The sequence below is a fragment of the Odontomachus brunneus genome, unplaced genomic scaffold (assembly GCF_010583005.1).
Source record: "Odontomachus brunneus isolate Ranch 3 - 2012 unplaced genomic scaffold, Obru_v1 Obru_scaffold_005, whole genome shotgun sequence".
In the NCBI taxonomy this organism is placed as follows: Eukaryota; Metazoa; Arthropoda; class Insecta; order Hymenoptera; family Formicidae; genus Odontomachus; species Odontomachus brunneus.
The window spans coordinates 2,992,447-2,999,449 of record NW_022639455.1 but is presented as its reverse complement, the minus strand read 5'-3'; the positions used below and the strand labels follow the sequence as shown (position 1 = coordinate 2,999,449).

At 47.8% G+C, this 7,003-nt stretch overlaps 1 protein-coding gene across 1 annotated transcript in view; it reads left to right on the top strand.

Annotated features, from left to right (window-relative positions):
* The window catches only part of LOC116849327, a 29,319-nt gene continuing 22,316 nt past the window's right edge, over nt 1-7,003 (top strand). Inside the window, exon 1 of the mRNA XM_032826375.1 lies at nt 1-864. The gene's annotated coding sequence lies outside the window, so the exon portion shown is untranslated. The remainder of the gene's footprint in view (nt 865-7,003) is intronic.

The window sequence follows — 7,003 nt, the reverse complement described above, 5'->3', positions numbered from 1 at the left end:
TATCGACTTGACGTCAGTCGCCGATCGGCGTGCTTGCGATAACGCGTGAGTCCGCGCGAAGAGATTCTCTCTCTCCGTTCATCTCTCTATCTTTCTCTCGTCCGTTCTGCGCGCTCGGTGACTCGCGGGAAATCGCGCACGCGGCGAGGAAAGCGAAGACGCGTGGCAAGATGTACCTGGACGATCCCGCGGCGAGACAGAGGTGCGTGTTGCGCGACGAATAGCTCGAGAAGGTTTGCGATTCTCTGACAGCGCGTCGGCGCCATCTTCCGTCGTTCTGCGTCGCCAATGTCGCTTTTAGGTTGGCACCACTGGCGATTGATCGCGCATACGTGCGTATTTTACCCAGAATGCGCGTATCAGACTGTGAGCACCATGGACGGGCCTGGTCGAATGTAAACAGAATTCTCTCGCGGTTACGAAGTGACACGGTTCCGCGGCGGGCGTGAGTATGTTTGCATGTGAACCCGGACGCGGTGGATCGTCGTGTAACGCGGATAGATGCGCCTCAGGCCCGAGTCGCGTCGACGGAGTGAGTGTGCGCGTGTGAGTGGACACCGAGGAGTGTGAGACGAGCGACGGCACGATCGTCGTCGGCCGCGGCTCCAAGCTCGGACCCGTTGCGTGCACTCGCGTAAGATCTCTCTCTCCTTCCCACCCACCCTCCTTTTCTGTCTTTCTTTCTTCTCTTCCCACCTCCCGTCCGCCTTCTCCCGTCGCGTATTCGCAACTCTCTCATGGTCGTCTAGGATTTCCCTGATACCTATGACGAGTGTTCCGAACCGCCTGCGGGAGTGATTCTACGTCGGATCCGTTGGGATGAAGAATTCGACAGGCGAACTCGTCGGTGGAGCTGTTACGAGGGTGAGTAAACTCTCCATGTTTGCAACTCTTTTCGCGAGCTCTCTCATTCGCGTCCCGTTCGTGCCGTCTTCCCTGCCTTCGCCGCGTTTTTAAAGACCGAGTTTTGATGAGGGATAAGGGAGGAGGAGGAGGAGGAGAAGGAGGGGGGGAGGGGAATGCGCGAGACGGCGAAAAGAAGAAAAGAGATAGATAAGGAGAGGCTAAAGCGCGCGGCGAACGTGAAGCAAAGCGCTACCGGACATTAACGCTGTTCCCTTTTCCTCCCTCTGCCCCGCGCGCCCGCTCTGCGTCCTCGGGTTGCTCGTGCGATCACCACCGATTTTCTGGAGTGACCGTGTACATTTCTCGTCTCTGCCTCTCGCCCTTCGGCGATCTGCTGCTTGTAAACTTTACACGCTCTCTCGACTCTCCTGCTCGTGTGCATTGTTTCGCATTGGACGCGCGCGCGCACCCATAATCGAGCCACGGCTGTCTCGCTACTGTGTGTATGTGTGTGTCGTGCGTGCGCGCGCTGTGTATGTATGAGTGTTTGTATGTACGTCACGCGTTTAGGATTAGCGTTCCCGCCTCGCAATGCGCTCTATCGACATATAAAGATGTTGGTGCAGCTCACGCGAGTGCATGTGTGTATGTGTGTACGCGTGGTTTTTGTGTGGTGAGACGTACGCAAGTATACACATCACGGGTCCGTTTTTTTTTTTTTTTTTTTCATAGATGCCCCGAGTTGCACTGTCCGTGCTCGAAATGAAGGGTTGGGTTGTTGCGAATGAAATTGCCGTTTATAGATTTTGAATTTGGACTTTTGTGACGTAAACTTGAAACATACTTTATTGATCGAAATAGTTTCCATCCGCCTTCGGTACACAATACAAGCGCCTTAAATTAGCGTCTTTCTCAGAGAAACCGGAAGAACGAGAGATAATAAACAATAAAAGATAATAAATTCGTTGAATGCTCTTTTTGCGTCGGCTTCACATTTTTGAAAACTTTTTTCCTCAAAAGGCCGTCGAGGTTCTTAGACATGTGGTAGTCAAATCTGAAAGGTCAGGAGATTAAAGGTAGAGTGAGGGAGAACTTCAAACTTTGCAACAAAGAAGAGCTGACCTCTAAACATCTTATGTCTCTCTTGCGTTTCATATAGATCCCATTAATCCGGGATTTTATGTTCCTCAAAGCTTTTGGATGTCCGGTAGCTGTTGAATAATAACAGTCTCGGAGATTTCTCGAACTGCCAGACGTAAATCTGCTTCGACTGTGGTCTCCAAAATTTTCAGGATCAGGTAAATTTTCAAGACCTGACCATCACCAGACCTAAACTTCCCAAGTTAACGCTTGGTATTCCACTTACTCACATGATCGCCAAATGCCATATTAGTGTTTCGCGTTAACTCGACACCGCACTGTGACCGAGTTTGAACTTATATAAGTAAATCATGCGAATTCCCTTGTTTGCCATTTCGAATTAAAAGCGAACAGAGCCACGTATACCACACGTTATGAGCGAGGCAATGTACACACATTAACGTGGAAAACTTTTCAAACTGTACATATACAGAGCGTCATTTGCACAGCAAAAGCTGAACTACAAAGGAGAGAAATTTATATTACTAAAAACGGACATTTCATTTACAACAATCTAATATATTTGACACTTGATGGTCGAAAAAGATAGCGAGAGCGGTGGAGAAGAGGAGAGGTGAGATTACAAGGCAGTTTGGGAAGTGCGTTATCTGTAAAGAACAACACCTTGCGAGTGTCATCTCGCGCGTCCCACGAGGGTGTCCTCTTACGCGTGTGCGTGAGGGTGTCCCCTTACCAGTCGCCTGTACACGCTAATTTGCGTGTGTGCATCCGTCCGTCCATTCGCGCGTTCCTCATGCATCAGGTCTGCTGGCTCGGCCACTATCCTCCTCTCTTTCTCGTTGCTCTTCTCACTTGTAAATCGAAATTAGAGGTGCCTCTCGAGCCACTACGCGGCAGCAGCATGTTTGTCGCTCGTAAAGCCTCGCCGAGCCTGCGGGCCGAGGCGGGAATGCCATGCCGTCGCCGTCGCGCCTACGAGCCTAAAACTCTAAACTAACGAAGACGAGTAGTCAATTGTCAGCACGTCCCGTTACGAGAGAAAAGAAAAATTTGCCTCTTACTCAGAAAAGCAGAACCACATCCCTCTGCTTTTCCGACGTTATTATATTCACTACTGAAAAAGTCCGTTGCTCATGTCTATGGTTGCTCGTAACAAAGGAAGAAAAAAGACGAATTATCGTTCCCTTCCTTCAACAAATTGATGGATCGGTAGCCCATCGAAATTCGACGATTTCTTCTCTCTCCCGCAGACATTATCGAGTCGATTCTTTCTAGATGCACTCTGTGCTCTTTTGGCGAGCTTCACCTTCCTCTCATTCGTTTCGCCTGAACGTAAATGATGTAACACGACCGTTGCTAGAAGATATAAATGTATGAAGGCGTTTGTGCGGCATGTTTCTCTGCTCTCTTCGCCAGAAAGGTCACAAGTTAGTTTTAGTATCTTTGAGGAACTCAAAGGGTTGGTAAGGTAACAGTGAACAAAAGATTTTCCAGAAAATAGTAGAAAAGAATTCCACGTCACATTGCACGTCGATACTTTGAGACTTCCTTCTTAAAACGACTTCAAAAGGATCTCGAGTAAGTTCAGTTAGGGCCAATAGGGGCACGAAGAAAAAATATGCTTTAGAATTTACTAGTGGGATATAAGATTTCTTTTGTTCACAGAAACTTTATATCTCACAAATAAATGTTCAAGTATTTTTTTCTCAGCGCACGTTCCTCGAAGTCCGCTGTCAAGACACAATCGACCTCTGGGAATCTCGGGAATTAAGATAGCGTAAAAAGAACGTTTAATGACGTTACATCTTCTGACATCTGTTTAATAAAGTTAATAACTCGTATTTTCTATTGCGAGCAAAGTAATTTCCTGGCTAATGCGATCTTATTCCTTGCGAAAATTTAATCTTTCAAGTGAGAAAACGCGTTCTAATTGAGCTTCAATTTCCTTGGAAGCTCATTTCCGCAGGAAACCTCGCGCGGACACTCGCGATAATCAACACTTTAATCTCGCGATTTAAATCGGAAGCAAAGTGCGACGCATGGTCTGCGATAAAAGAGAAGAAAGATGGAGACACGCTCGTTGGAAATTGTCGGGAACTATAATGATATCCAAGCGACAGATTGCGATAAGCATAGAAACGAAAGAGAGAGAGAGAGAGAAAAGTAGAATATAGTATTATTGATGTTTTAGGGTAGGTTAACCCCCAAAACTTACAGTATATGAAAAACACAGAGACGCAATGGTCGTCTGAGTCAGAACAAGCACAAGAAAAGAGAAATAATAATGATGACAATAATATCTAAGTGATATCTGAAAAATAGCAGAGGAAACAGTAAAAGTGATTGGTGTTTGTTAACGCTAGAAGTAACATTAATAGAAATAACTGCGCCTGCTCGTAACCCAACCGGCGTGTGAAGGAGATAAGCATAAAAATGCCAGTCCCAAGATCGCAAACGCAATGGCGCAACATTAACACAAAGACGCAGAACGCAATAAGTCGTGAGAGAATGTTAATGATGGACGCAACAAGATCAGTAGAAAAGTAAGTAAAGTAATCAAAGGGAGAGAAAGAAAGAGAGAAAACATTTAAATCTTGGTCGAAACATAACGCATCGTACGCCCGTTCGCTCGCTCGCTCGTTTATTCATCCGTTTCTTCCTCCCCCTCTCTCTCCTTCCCGCCCTCCGTTCGTAGTGTCGGGTCGCAGCGCGGCGACCTTCGCCAAGGAACAAGATGTGACGTCCTGCTCGTAAAATCGCGAGGTGTGTTTTGAACGTCGAAAAGGAACAACCATCGTTCACGCACAGAAGGAATGAGCGAGCGAGGTGAGATGCGTTTCGAAGCTCTCCATGTCTTTCTCTCTCTCTCTTTCTCTTTCGAGCAAACAAATGCAAAGTGCAAGCGTCGGCTCCACCGTAGGAGCTCGTTTTAGAATGTCGTCGTCGGGCTCGTGCCACGAGGACTGTCCCTAGGATGGATAGATGGATGGCTTGATGGATGAATGAATGAATAGGTAGATAGATGGATGGGCGGACCAAAGCGCGGATTTCGCGTCGCGTTTATTAGCGTGCAGCTGAACGCGACACGACGAACGGAACAGCATTTGGTGCTAAACACATCACGAGAATGTGGATTATGTTCACGGTATAAGTACACGGAGCGCCGCACAGTGAGAAAATGGGCATATTTCTTGGAGAGAAATCGCTGGACGGTGTGATTTTTAACAATTCAATGCGTAATGCTTGCGTTTGTCTCAGTTTCTGTTTCCATCTTATGGGCAAACATTTCGAACTGAAGCTTTAATAGCTTTAAGAAAATGACGCGATAGAATTATAGTTTATAGGGAATAAATTTAAAGAAATTTTAAATCAGTTAAAAATTACATTGTCTTCGCAAGCAGCGCGGCGCAAACGTGCAGAATCTTCGTTTGAGGGTCGCGATTCCGACGCGATCGTTATGTCATACGGTTGTACGATACGTCTGATGCACCACGTGTTGTTTCGCGCGATAAGATAGCTGTATTATATTTAGTCGAATTTCCTAGTTATCGTAGGTATCACGCGAGATCTCTCGCCGGCATCCGCACAGCATCCATCCGGACGGATGGGGGACGAGCAGTGCCGTCACTCGGTATCGCTATCGCGAATGACATCGCCGTTTCCAGAATCTCCAGGATCTCCAGGAGTAACGGTTTAATAATCAACGGCAACGATCGTCCTCGAGAATCGTGCGTCGTTCTCGACAATCCATGCTCCGTTTCGAGAAGATTGTCGAGCAGTCTCGACAGTTCGCAGTAATCGCCGGATAGCCAAACATTGGCACGTTCTAATCGCCACGGAATCGTCGATACCGCCATAGAGTCGACGTCGTACATCGTCCCGGCGTTTCGCCTTCTTTCTCTCTCTCTCTCTCTCTCTCTCTCTCTCTCTCTCTCTCAGCGGCTGCGTTGGCCGCTCGACCACGCCGCGGAATTCACGTGAAGCCCGGTCTCTCGGGTGTTTTTTAGAGAAACTTGTCATTCTCCGCGCTGAAGATATAAATACGCCACGGCGGCGGCGGCTGCGTGCGCGCGCCTTGCCTCCGAGGCTCGAAGCCGCCGTCGAAGTGCGCCGCGACGACGATTCCGCTCTTCCGTTCCGTCTGATACGCGCAATTTATGCGAGGGTCGGGCACAGATACGCGCGCGCGCACACTCCTGTTGCTAATGTGTGCGTGCGCCGACTCTCACCTCTTTCCCGGAACCCCGCCTTCCGCGGAACACTTTTTTATTTTATAATCCGCTTTTCGGGAACTACACGCCGACGCGTTACTCCGCACGTGTACGTGTGTATCCGTGCTCCCCGCGGGAGGTCCCGCGCGCGCGCGCGAGGAAACCGGTCGCGCTATTTAGTTTTCGTTCGAAACGCGAGCTCTTGAAGCGAGCGGCCGCGTGATCCGCCGAGCGCTCTCTTATCAGAGAGTTAGCTCATACGGGAGTTCACTGTCATGCGTCAATGGCCGGCCCTCTTCCCGCGTTGTTCCTAAAAAAACTGGTTGAATGAGAGAGAGAGAGAGAGAGAGAGAGAGAGAGAGAGAGAGAGAGAGAGAGAGAGAGAGAAAAAGAGTGTGTGTAACTTTTCCTCCTTGGGGTTGAATTATCTCTTGAAACTTACAGAGACATTACAGTGTACAGTAACCCCTTGTCCACAAGCTTTAATCTTTAAGTCGTAATAAAAAAAATTGACCGACCACGATCGATTATTTTAAAGATAATCAACTGTGGTTGATCAATTTCTTACGGCTTAAGAATTAAAGCAAGGTTGTGTACAAGGGATAAGATGCGGGACGGCCAGAGCTCATTAACCCATTAAGGCCCAAGAGAAAACCGCTAAGGATAGGCTTTCAAAAACCATCTAAATTAGGGCAAAACGTCGAAATTTGTTAAAAAGTGAAAAAAAAATTTGTGTTGGATTTCAAAATTCAAGATAGCGGACCAATATGTCGGCCCGAAAATTTGAAATTTTGACCTATTTGAGTGAAAATCCGTGTAAGGGGGGGGGGGAGGGTTTGGGATTC